This window comes from Stylophora pistillata, chromosome 5 (assembly GCF_964205215.1).
Source record: "Stylophora pistillata chromosome 5, jaStyPist1.2, whole genome shotgun sequence".
NCBI classification, from domain to species: Eukaryota; Metazoa; Cnidaria; class Anthozoa; order Scleractinia; family Pocilloporidae; genus Stylophora; species Stylophora pistillata.
The window spans coordinates 3,212,036-3,224,240 of NC_142523.1; the positions used below are offsets into that span (position 1 = coordinate 3,212,036).

Here is a 12,205-nt window from a genome sequence, read left to right on the forward strand (position 1 = left end):
TTTTCTTGAACGGATAGCTCGAACCGTTCGAACGGATGACGAATATTCAAGAACGGATAGCTAGAGGCGTTCAAACGGATGATGAATATTCGAGAACGGATAGCTGGAGGCGTTCGAACGGATGGTGAAATTTCTTAAACAGATAGCTCAAACGGTTCGAACGGATGATGAATATTCAAGAACGGATAGCTTGAGGCGTTCGAACGGCATGCTAATCCATTCGAACGGCTGGTGAACGGCTATCCGTTTAAAAACGGCTAACCGTTCCGAACGTTTTCCTGTGAGAGGTCACAAATTGATTTAGGGTGCCCCATGGAACACTGGGAGTGGGGTGCATGCACTACTCATGAAAATTGTACATTTCAATGTACAACTTTGGAAAAACAATTACCATCAAAACTGCCTCAAGGTGACAGTTGTTCTGCTCCAAGACACAATCTAATTGTGGGAAAATATGTTATATCTAATTACAGAACTCTGTGATCACAGAAGGGCATGAAGGATATTAGTAAAAAGCTAGGTATTAATCAAAGTATTGTTTACATGTCTGTTAGATAAACATACCATATCGAACTCTTTGGCATGGAGGCGTTTCATAGAAAAATGCATTTTGAAAATTTTTATCCAATGGCAGAGAATGATAGCCTGAAGCAATCATTTCCTGCTCTCTTATGAACTACTTACTTGACGAGATTCCAAAGACAAAGGAGGTATCACACAATCATAATAAGAAAATAAACAGACGGTATCTTCACGCCAATAGTCGTACCAAAAACTGCTGTATAATTTGATGACTGGCGTTCTTGACCCGTATTAAAAGTTGGGTAAGGAAGGTGTGAGGACACTCAAATGTTTCTTTCGTCCTTTGATGTGCAAGAGAGCGTTTTCCTGAGGTCAGTCGGTGGCTAGATGCGTTGTAATATTCAAAACAACAACGTATGTTTGGAGACAGCAGGAAGCCTCTTTGTCAGGTACAGTTAGTTTACAACACGCGCTCTGAAACACGAAATTTTTTACGAACAAATTGCCGACAAAATTCATTACATTTCCACGGAAAAGGTGCTCGAGAAGTACACTACATCGTCTTTTAGTATACAAAGAAGTCGCCCAAGTCACATTCAAATGTAAACTCACAAAAAATAATTATGCTAATCAGCGAAAATGAAATCCAGCAAGTATTAGTGCATCCTCGGAGACCCAGGGGCTGAGTTGATTTCAAGTTAGGGCATGAAGAGCCCCTGGGGACATTGTCTTACAAGACTAGTTCCAAACGGTCGCAGACATTCTGCCATCTGATTGGTGCCAGAAAATCTTTGTGTTTTTCTGCCCAATCAGAGTGAAGTTTGCTTTTAGAGTACTTTCGTGTGTTTTAACACGGACATTATACTAGTAGCTCAGTTGCTTGCTATGTTTGTTTGGATCGTGCGAAGGAGATTTGCTTCAGGTGAAAAGGTTCAGTCTCAGCACACAATGTAAGAGAAATCGGTCAATCAATCAATCAATCAATCAATTTATTTAACGTGGTCAGAACGCTTAGCTAAAACCTAGTTTACAGGTACGCCACGAAATAAAAAGAAAAAAGGAAATTATAAAGCCTTGTGAAGGTATATAAATTTAAATAAATTAAGAATTAAGAACTAGAATATATAAAATGTAAAATGTAATCATTAAAAACAGGCTAATATTAAAATATAAGAATTTAGTAATGTAGTCAACGAGTTGAAATATAATTAAAAATAGATCCTCACCGCGCTAGAGTCCCGTGAGATCTAATGTTTTTAAGTAATTTTTAAAACTAGTAAATGTCTGTATCTTTCGAGACTCGTCCGGTAAAGCGTTCCATAGTTTCGATGCAGCATATCTCCATGATCTTAACCCGAAGGTTGTTGATTTTACTTTTGGGAGGTCCAGTATTGGTCCAGTATATTGAAAACAACAACGTATGTTTGGAGACAGCAGGAAGCCTCTTTATCAGGTACAGTTAGTTTACAACACGCGCTCTGAAACACGAAATTTTTTACGAACAAATTGCCGACAAAATTCATTACATTTCCACGGAAAAGGTGCTCGAGAAGTACACTACATCGTCTTTTAGTATACAAAGAAGTATAATGGTCCAGTATATCGGTCAGATTGTCCGCGAGAATCTTACCGGAAATTATACTGAATACTTTCGCAGGTATCACTAGAGAACGTGTTTTAAAGTTTGCGAGGTTTGTATACAACACGATGGTTACATTCATTGATATGTCGCTTTAAACGTTAAACGAGATATAAGCTTAAATTTTTCTAGATTTTTTGCATAATTTGCTGTGACTGAAACTTTACCAATCCCGTGAGGTTATTTCGTCGCACGAGCCACGAAGGTATGTCGAGCAACTGGCGCTTTCGCCTACTTATCTTTCTGCCTTTTGTGCGCGCCAAATTCTAACCTTAGTAGTAAAGTCGTTCACAATACGGCCAAGGTTGCAGAGAACGTTGAGTTCGTGGACGACCTCCAGCAAGTGCTAAGAGAAAGCTTAGCTGTGTTTCCGGTTAGCTAATTAAAATCTGAACAAAAACTTATTAACGAGGAGATCGTGGGAAGGAAAGATGTTTTCGGGCAGTTACCGAAGGGGTTTGGAAAAAGTTTAATCTTTCAACAGCTGTCTAGAGTGTTGAAATTCTCTTCTAGTCCCTTGGTCATTGTCATTTCACCTCTTATGTCGATTGTTGAAGACCAAGTTAAATACCTATGATCATTAGGAATCATCCTCGGAGACCCAGGGGCAGTGAGTCGATTTCAAGTTAAGGGCAGAAGAGCCCCTGGGGACATTGTCTTACAAGACTAGTTCCAAACGGTCGCAGCCGTTCTGGCATCTGATTGGTGCCAGAAAAAGTTTGTTTTTTTCTGCCCAATCAGAGTGAAGTGTCGTTTGGAGTCCTTTCGTGTGTTTTAACACACACACATACAACAAGCTCTGTTGCTCGCTGTTTGTCTCGGCCGTGCGGCGAAGCTTTGCGCGAGGTGAAAAGTTTCAGTCTCAATACACAATGTAAGAGAAATCGATCGGATTGGCCGCGAAATCTTACCGGAAATTATACTGAATACTTTCGCAGGTATCACAAGAGAACGAGTTTAAAAGTTTGCGAGGTTCGTATAAAACATAATGGTTGCAGGCATTGATATGTCGCTTTAAACGTTAGATGAGATGTAAGCTTAAATATTTTTAGATTTTTTGTACAATTTGTTGTGACTGAAACTTTTCCAATCCCGTGAAGTTATTTCGTCGCACGGGCCACGCAGGTATGTCAAGCAACTGGCGCTTACGCTTACGTAGCCTTCTGTGCGCGCCAAATTCTACTCGTTGCTTTGTAGTAAAGTCTTTAAAATATGGCCAAACTTGCTGAGAACGTTACATACGTGAACGACCTCCAGCAAGCGCTTAAAGAAAGCTTAGCTGTGTTTCCGGTTAGCTAATTAAAATCTGAACAAAAACTAATCATCGAGATCATCGTGGAAAGGAGATATGTTTTCGGACAGTTACCTAAGGGGTTTGAAGAAAGTTAATCTTTCAACTGCTGCGTTGAGTGTTCAAATTCTTCAGCTCGAAAGGCCACGGATACTCTTCTAGTCCCTTGGTCATTGTCACTTCACCTCTTTTGTCGATTGTTGAAGACCAAGTTAATTACCTTTGATCATTGGGAATCGATGCTGCTTTCATTGGGGAAAACAAAACCAAAGACAAAGAAATATTGGATGGAAAGGGCGAGCTTGCTTTACTGTAAATGTCAGCTTAGTACAGGGTTATCTACCCACATCTAATAAACAAAACTTTCCACGTTTAGCTTTTCTTTTTAATTTTTCAAGCGAAGATTACATTAGATTTTTGCCGGGCGTGCACAAAAAAAATGCGTAAGCGCCGGTTGCTCGACATACCTGCGTGGCCCGTGCGACGAAATAGCTTCACGGGATTGGAAAAGTTTCAGTGACGGCAAATTATACAAAAAAATCTCGAAAGATTTAGGCTTACATCTCATCTAACGATTAAAGCGACATATCAATGCTTGCAACCATTATGTTTTATACGAACCTCGCAAACTTTTAAACTCGTTCTCTTGTGATACCTGCGAAAGTATTCAGTATAATTTCCGGTAAGATTTCGCGGACAATCTGATCGATTTCTCTTACATTGTGTGCTGAGACTGAAACTTTTCACCTCGGGCAAAGTTTCGTCGCACGGCCCAAACAAACATAGCGAGCAACAGAGCTTGAAGAATATGTGCGTGTTAGAACACGTGAAAGGACTCCAAACGACACTTCACTCTGATTGGGCAGAAAAAAACAAACTTTTTCTGGCACCAATCAGATGCCAGAACGGCTGCGACCGTTTGGAACTAGTCTTGTAAGACAATGTCCCCAGGGGCTCTTCTGCGCTTAACTTGAAATCGACTCACTGCCCCTGGGTCTCCGAGGATGATTAGGAATCGGTCCGATGCTGTTTTCAATGGGAAAAACAAAACCAAAGACCAAGAAATGTTGGATGGAAGGGGCGGGGTTTGCTTTAGTGCAAATGTCAGCTTAGTAGTACAGGTGAATAAAGGCTGATAGTTTCGAAAGAAACTGTTTGGGGCTGCGTCGGTGGGAGTAACGAAATAATTTGGATATATCAACTAAGTTGAAATGGTAAATTGGCCACCGTAACGATTACAAAAGCTGACGTTTCGAGCGTTAGCCCTTCGCTCCGACGAAAGGCTAACGCTCGAAACGTCAGCTTTTGTAATCGTTACGGTGGCCAATTTTCCATTTCAACTTTGTTGATATATCCAAATTGTTTAGTAGTACAGGGTCATCTACCTACATCTAATAAGCAAAAGTTTCCACGCTTAGCTTTTGTTTTTTGTCAAGCGAAGATGAGATTAGATTTTGGCACGCACAGAAAGTTGCACAAGTACCAGTTGCCCGACATACCTGCGTGGTCCGTGCCACGAAATAACTTCACGGGATTGGCAAAGTTTCAGTCACAGCAAATTATGCAAAAAATCTAGAAAAATTTAAGCTTAAATCTCGTTTAAAGTTTAAAGCGACATATCAATGACTGTAACCATCGTGTTGTATACAAACCTCGCAAACTTTAAAACACGTTCTCTAGTGATACCTGCGAAAGTATTCAGTAATTTCCGGTAAGATTTTCGCGGACAATCTGACCGATTTCTCTTACATTGTGTGCTGAGACTGAAACTTTTCACCTGAAGCAAATCTCCTTCGCACGATCCAAACAAACATAGCAAGCAACTGAGCTACTAGTATAATGTCCGTGTTAAAACACACGAAAGTACTCTAAAGCACACTTCACTCTGATTGGGCAGAAAAACACAAAGATTTTCTGGCACCAATCAGATGGCAGAACGACTGCGACCGTTTGGAACTAGTCTTGTAAGACAATGTCCCCAGGGGATCTTCATGCCCTAACTTGAAATCAACTCAGCCCCTGGGTCTCCGAGGATGGTATTAGTGAAGAAAGAAGACGCTACTGAACGCTAGTTCAAGCACGAGACTTACAATGACTTCACCGAGACAGATTTTTAGAATACAGCCATGGTAACTTTGTGCGATCATTCGCGTCAGACATGCGACAACTGCCAATGCACTAACGACAATGTACGGCGATTATTTGCGACACGAAATACAACATCGTTGGATACAAATAAATGAATCGAGGCGGAACATAACCTCCGCTGAAAACGTTTGACCGCCTTCAAAATCGGCCAGAAGAGAAAATGAAAGTAACAGTGTCGAAATAACTTTTCGTGTTAACCGAGGTAAGAAATCGCTAAAAAGAGAAGTGAAGATGTCTTCCCCTCGATCAAGTGTTCCAAAACGGATGACTCATGCATGCCCACTTTCGTAATTTTCATAGTTGTCTTTGGAAGTATACCTGCGTTCTACTTAAAAACATGAAATGTATGATTCGCATAGGTTGTCCACAAAGGTAGCTGACGATGTAACCTGAAACTTGCCCATTTAATTAAGAAAAAAATCGACTCGGTCTTCCCGAAGAATCGTAATCCCTGTCGATTTGGAAACCGACCTATCATTTTCACATCGGTATAAGTGTTCATGACCAGCACATGAAAACACAAATTGGCCAAAGTTAAAGCTAAATTGGGGATAACTAACACAATAATTTATCTCACAGGACTCGTACCAATCGATGGCCAAACAAATAAGAATAAAAAACAAACTTGAGCCACGAAATGGTACCAAAGTCTATAAAATAAGTATCTGACAGGAACGATCGTTCTACTCCAACGGGAAACAAATTGTGAAGACGACTTGAAAGTAACGTATTATGCTAGCATTTAAACCAAAAATCTTTACATTTATCGTATCTCACCTTTTACAAAGGCACCTTCCAACAAAAGAATAAAAATCGGTAAGGCTTGAACGGAGATAAATTGAGAAAGACGGCTAGACACATTGTTGTGCCCGACTGATGAACTACTCAGAACAGGTGACAAAATCTGCTGAGTTTTTTCCCCAGGCTGCGGTAAAGATCGAAAGCCGTTAAAAACAAATTAACGCTGGCGCCGTTGGTCTTGCTCATTAAATTAATTATGCACACAGCCTGAAGCCGCACCAAGCAGCCGGCTGGCGTAAGTTCACCTAAAGGCGAAAGGAAAATACAATCCGGAACTACATTGGGTTTACTTAAATGCCCTAGGATTGGTGAAAATAATTGCGTCACCCTTTCAACCAATCAGATGCAAAACTATAATAATAGAATTCACTACGTCTCACCCACTTTTTACTATGCTTTTTTCACTGACCCTTTGAGAACTTTTTCTTTAAGGGAGGGGGGGGATGGGTGGTGGTGAGTTAATGTGAGTACATTCAACAGCCTCTAGCATGATGCAGACAAGTGAAATTAAAGGCGCCCCGCTCCTTCCTCTACCCGACAAGGTCGGCTTAATCAATGGCCTTGAACTTAAATATACCTAATAGCCGTGTATTCAACAGCGTAATGGTATTTGCCACGTCATTTTAAGAAGGCAGAATTAAGAGTCATTTAGTCGCTCCCGCGTACCGAACAAACCGCAAATCAGAAAGGGTTTATTGTGCAGCATTTTAACGACAGTAGTGCAGATGGTCGTTTGCGAGAAAGTAATGTTTTATCCAAAACAAATGATCAAATTAGTGGCGTCATGCTGCGTAGGTTACTTCTTAGACTAGGTTTACACTAGAGGAAATTGTTCCGGATTCGTGATGAATCCGAAACGTTTTAGGGTTCTGTCCTCGTGTACCGGTTCACAAGAGCCGATACAAAAGACCGAACAATACACTACACCTAACCAATGACTCCTAAACAAAGAAAGAACGATGGTAATTCCCTTGTGAACCGGTACACCAGGACAGAACCCGTTTTAGTACCGGATTGATTTTGCCGTTTACACGAAAGTGGACGAATCCGAAATAAAAACTTCCCGGTTTGGTCATATCTCCGGAGATTTTGAATCCGGAATTTAAAGTGGAAACTTTGAATCCGATAACTTTTGAATCCGGAAAGTTTTGTCGTGTAACCGCTTTTTTTTCTCGAATCCGGATATTATTTCCGCCTGCGATCTTTTGAGTTTGCGGTGAACCAAAATGGAGGATCTGGTGCTAACATTGCTGGCGGTCTCCGGCTGCTTAATCTTGTTGCAGGTTCAGGCGATAAATTTTATCATGTGTACCGCAGTATTTCTGAGGAAACGCAAATTATTATTGCAAGGAAGTTTAACGTCAGCCACACTTAATTGCCGACGACGTATATTGTAGATGGCCTGGCATCTGTCCGACTCAAATTTGCCTCAGTGGCATCTGGATCTACTCTAGCCTTTTTTGGGGGAGGCATTTTCACTTTGTCGATCGAACGATAAAACAACACTGGGCTTGGTAACCATTCCATTTAGAATGTTCCCGGAGTTGTCGTTGTGTGTAAACGGTCAGGAATCTGAATATCCTTTCAGTGTAAACGCCTACGAATCCGAATACTCCAAAATTGATGAATCCGGAAACATTTACGAATCCGGAAAACTCTCCTCTAGTGTAAACCTAGTCTTAAATTTCGTAAACAACATTGGTTATCCTTCTATCAGAAAAATAGCCTCGGGCGTGTGCGCGTCCGAACTATGCAGTCAGACAAAGGCTGATGTATTATTTCGTCAAAACATCAAAACAACACTAGTCTTATCATATTCGCCAGGAGCTTCGAAATTTGTTTAACGCACATATATCTATATGTCATGAAGTCTTCAAACTTGCATGATTTTAATTCATAGATTGCGTGTAATTTAGACCGTCGCTTATGTTTTGAAGACTGCGGTTTGTTATCAGTCATGCGGTTAAAACTGGATTGCGAGATGTTTTTGTAAAGGATCTTGTCCACTTCTAGGAGAAGAATTGTACGTCGCTCAACCATGAAAACCTGCGAAAAAGAAGTTCGAGTGAAAATTAACTATGCACGCAGCTTCTACACCAGATTTACGAAAAACAAACTTGTGCGCTATTCTCGTACTTAGGCTTCCCTCTTGTAAACGGATCACGCGGAAAAAAAGTTGCTCACTACCCGATTCTTCCCGCAGCCATTTTAAAAATGTCTAGCCACTCAAGTTGGTGATAGTCTGCAGGCCACCGCAGTCTTAAACCGGAAACAAGCAGAAATACGTATGCTTAAAGGAAACGGAAATACACGCACAATAAGCTCTTCAAAAATCAAGAGTGCTTCAAGTCTTACAAGTTATCCATCTCTTGTTACTCAAGACATCTGGCTCGCAGATATCAAGATCACGGATAATATCAGCTGATATGTTTGGATACTGTAAGAGAAACATCATAGTAGCCATAATAAGCTTCTTCGGGACTTGGATGTTTCAGCTTCTTTCAGTACATCGAAAAGGCCTAAAAAATTGAAAAGTTATTTTCTTTTTGATATTGTACTTTGAATTTGTAGAGTTAAATATCGGCAACGGTAGAAACATTTTCAAAGATCAATATTTTAGCTCTTCGATAATTCTACCAGAAGTTCTATTGTCCACGAAACGTTTCCGTTACTAAAAAAAGACAAACGAAAATTAAAAATCAATAATCGAACGAATATATGATTTTAGAGAGCACTAACAAGCGGATAGCCAAGAAGATTTAACACATCGCCAACTTAGTTCCACGTTTAGCGAGCCCGCGCTCTTCCACGAAAAGAATCGAAGACACAGTCCGAGAAAACGGCAGAAATCGTTTTGTCTAATGGCGATGGGGGGAGGGGGGAGTGGGAGAGCGGTAAGTCATGAAGTTAGAGTTGTACATTAACTCATTATAATTATTTTCGATCTGTTAGAGCCTACTGGCCCTTCCATGGCAACACAACCCCACCCCTCCCCCAGCATTAACTTTTAAATTCTAGTTTCAACAAAAATAAAATCAAAATGTTGATTTAATTTTCCTATGGCCTAACAGTTCATGAAGTAATCGCTCTTGCATTTGTAAAATTACTTCTCTGGGCATTTGGTGTTACCCAGAATGCATGTGCGTGCCTATTTTGGGCTGTCACGCAACGCGAGATAAATTATTGCGTGACGCCGAAGATATCCCTGACGATTTGGAAATCACGTTTTACTGTCGAAAAGACTCGCTAAAAAAAGGTAAACGAAGCTAAATTCAGGAAACATTTATCGCAATTTTTTTTTCTTCCAGTTAGAAAATATGAATACTATTTGCGTAAGCTGTGGGATCATTGATGATGTCCTTTTACAGAGAGCTATGTTCTCTAATAATTTCCATAACGACCAAAAAACTCAATGGGCTTGTTCTTAGGGGTACAGGTTGATTGCGTGGCTGGAGATCCCAGAGTATCGATATCATTACCCCCGCCAGCGTTTGGCTTGATGACTACACCGTCATACATCCCCATGGATGGATCCTCGTCGAAGTAGCTGAAGGGCCTCAGCTTGCGGAGTTCCCTGGGGTTGCTGTATTGGGGACATCTTCCGAGTGCATGACATGCATCATCCCAATAGTGACCCAAGCGACCAGATCTTCGTTTTCGATGTCTTCATTATCTGCGTAAAACTTTGTGAAGTCCAACACGGGATCGGCCATGTCCAGTTGATCGTACATACAGGAGCTCCTCTCTTCTGTGTCCTTTTGTTTTGTGACCGTCATCTGGTTTAGGGACCAAGCCGCGCCCTTAATCATGGGCCAAGCCTCGGGGATCATCTGCTTCATCATGTCCCTGATCTGAACGCGATAACCACGATGGACACCGAAGGCGTTCTTCTGTTCTTTGTTGAAGAAATTTAAGAAAGTGGGGGTCTGAAAATTGAAATGGTACACCGCATCCTTCTCTTTTGTTCGAACTCGGCGCTTCAAGATCTTTTGTACGTGTCGGTCACCGAGAAACCAAGGACTTGTGATGTTCTCCAGGCCAACCTCGACAGTCTGGTGAGAGTTCTTAGTGCCACGTACATCAATGTCGACTTTGTAGTTAAAAATGTGATCATGCAGGCTACCCGCCATCTTGGGGTGGATCTGGTATGCGTATGGGTCCTCGTCAGGAGTATAGAAAGTAGTTTGTGCATAGCCACTGGTTGTGGTTCGCACTTCTAACACACCATTGGGATAGAAAATGTAATCGAGAACATAATCGTAGTTATATGTTGTCGAAGCTGTTCGAAGGATCAGTGCGCTTCCAGGGACCCCTCCATAGAAGTTGTAGCTACCTTGAAAATCGGTGTCATAATGTCTTCGTAAGGGAATCCCGATGTCTTGTTCAAAAACACAGACCGCGTTCTTGTACACGGCTGGCTCTTTAACACCAATGAAATGAATCAAATCAAAGAACGTCGCTGTGTTAGGACAGTCCAGGCCACGAAGAAGTTCAAAACTCATGGATCCCATGTTCCAAGCGGTGTCAAGGAAATTGGTAAACATTGGCTTGGGTGCCCAACCGGAATAAAACGCTTCAGCCTCCTGCGCGCTCAGCTCGTAGACTATCCTATCACCTTTGAACCGGATGTCGAACAGTTGTATACCGGAAGAGGTCCGAGACCGGAAACAGAAACTCCAGCCCATGTATTCTATGTGACGTCCGCTGACAGTGTACCGCTTGCCATCGGGCTCGTAGAGCTGAGGATTTCGAAGTGGCTTGGCGGGTTCTTTCTTCCCACGTCGCTGATAAGTTGAAAATCTTCCGTTGTCTTCTGGTGCTTTGAAAACTGGCATCTTCGATCCGCTGTTAAAGGCGTTCACTAACTCGTCTACCGTGTCATAAGTTGCATTGTTATAAAATATTTTATCCACTTTCCAGAGGGACACGTCGTTGCCGCTTGTATCCAAACGCATCTCAAAACCTACAGGATGAATGTAATATCCAATCAAATCCCGCATCAACCACGTCCACGTTTTTCGCTCGTTGATCTTGAACGTACTGGGAGCTGCTAGACCCCATTTCAAACACTTGGGCTGCAAACAGTCCAACATCGAATAACCATCCGTTCCCTCTTTGAGAAGTTTATCAACGCCAGGGTGCGAAGTCAAATTACGAATTAATTTGTCCATTAGGTCGATCTCTTTAGGGTCTGGGAATCGCGCGTTGAATGGGATCGGATATTTTTGACCAGGGCCCTTCGATTCTGCGTGCTGACTAGGCTTTTCGACCGGACTCACTAAATATTCTCTCACATCCGGGTTTGCTTTCCCCCCATTGTACAAAACCACTCGAGCCTTGCGTGTAGGTTTCGGGGCGTTGTTCGTGTCAAGGTAAGCGAGCGCCTCGGATTTCTGCGGCTGTTGCAGCTCGATCAAGTAAATATAGTTTTCGTTGATGTTGGCATTTTCATACGCTGTTGCGTTCAAGGACGGTTGCTTGATGATATAGTCTCGAACTGCAATTATTTCTTCCTTGGATAAATCTCGGTAGAGCTCTCTCCAACCATGGGAGCCCTCTGATGGTGCATTCAGCTGAGTTTTTTCCGGGCACTCTTCGATACTGGGGGATGAACTTCCAGTTTCTGCAGCGCTGTCCTTGCCATTTCCGAGAGTGACCACAATTAACGCAATGAGCAAAGCTACAGATAGCAAAATGAAGATCACAAGGAGGACTTTCAACATAAGATTCGATTTGTCGCCGTTCTTATCCGCCATTGTTTGTGCGACTCGCCTGGACGATGATTACAACAGACTCAATTTTAT

The 12,205-nt window shown here is 41.9% G+C and overlaps 1 protein-coding gene and 1 pseudogene across 1 annotated transcript in view; both read right to left on the reverse strand.

The window, feature by feature from the left end:
* LOC148729842 (fibronectin type III domain-containing protein-like) overlaps positions 1–6,455 on the reverse strand; it is a 49,304-nt gene extending 42,849 nt beyond the window's left edge. Inside the window, exon 1 of the mRNA XM_088759977.1 lies at positions 6,378–6,455. The gene's annotated coding sequence lies outside the window, so the exon portion shown is untranslated. The remainder of the gene's footprint in view (positions 1–6,377) is intronic.
* Positions 6,456–9,431: 2,976 nt separating this feature from the next.
* Positions 9,432–12,177, reverse strand: LOC148729845 (diamine oxidase [copper-containing] pseudogene; annotated as a pseudogene).
* Positions 12,178–12,205: the final 28 nt, after the last annotated feature.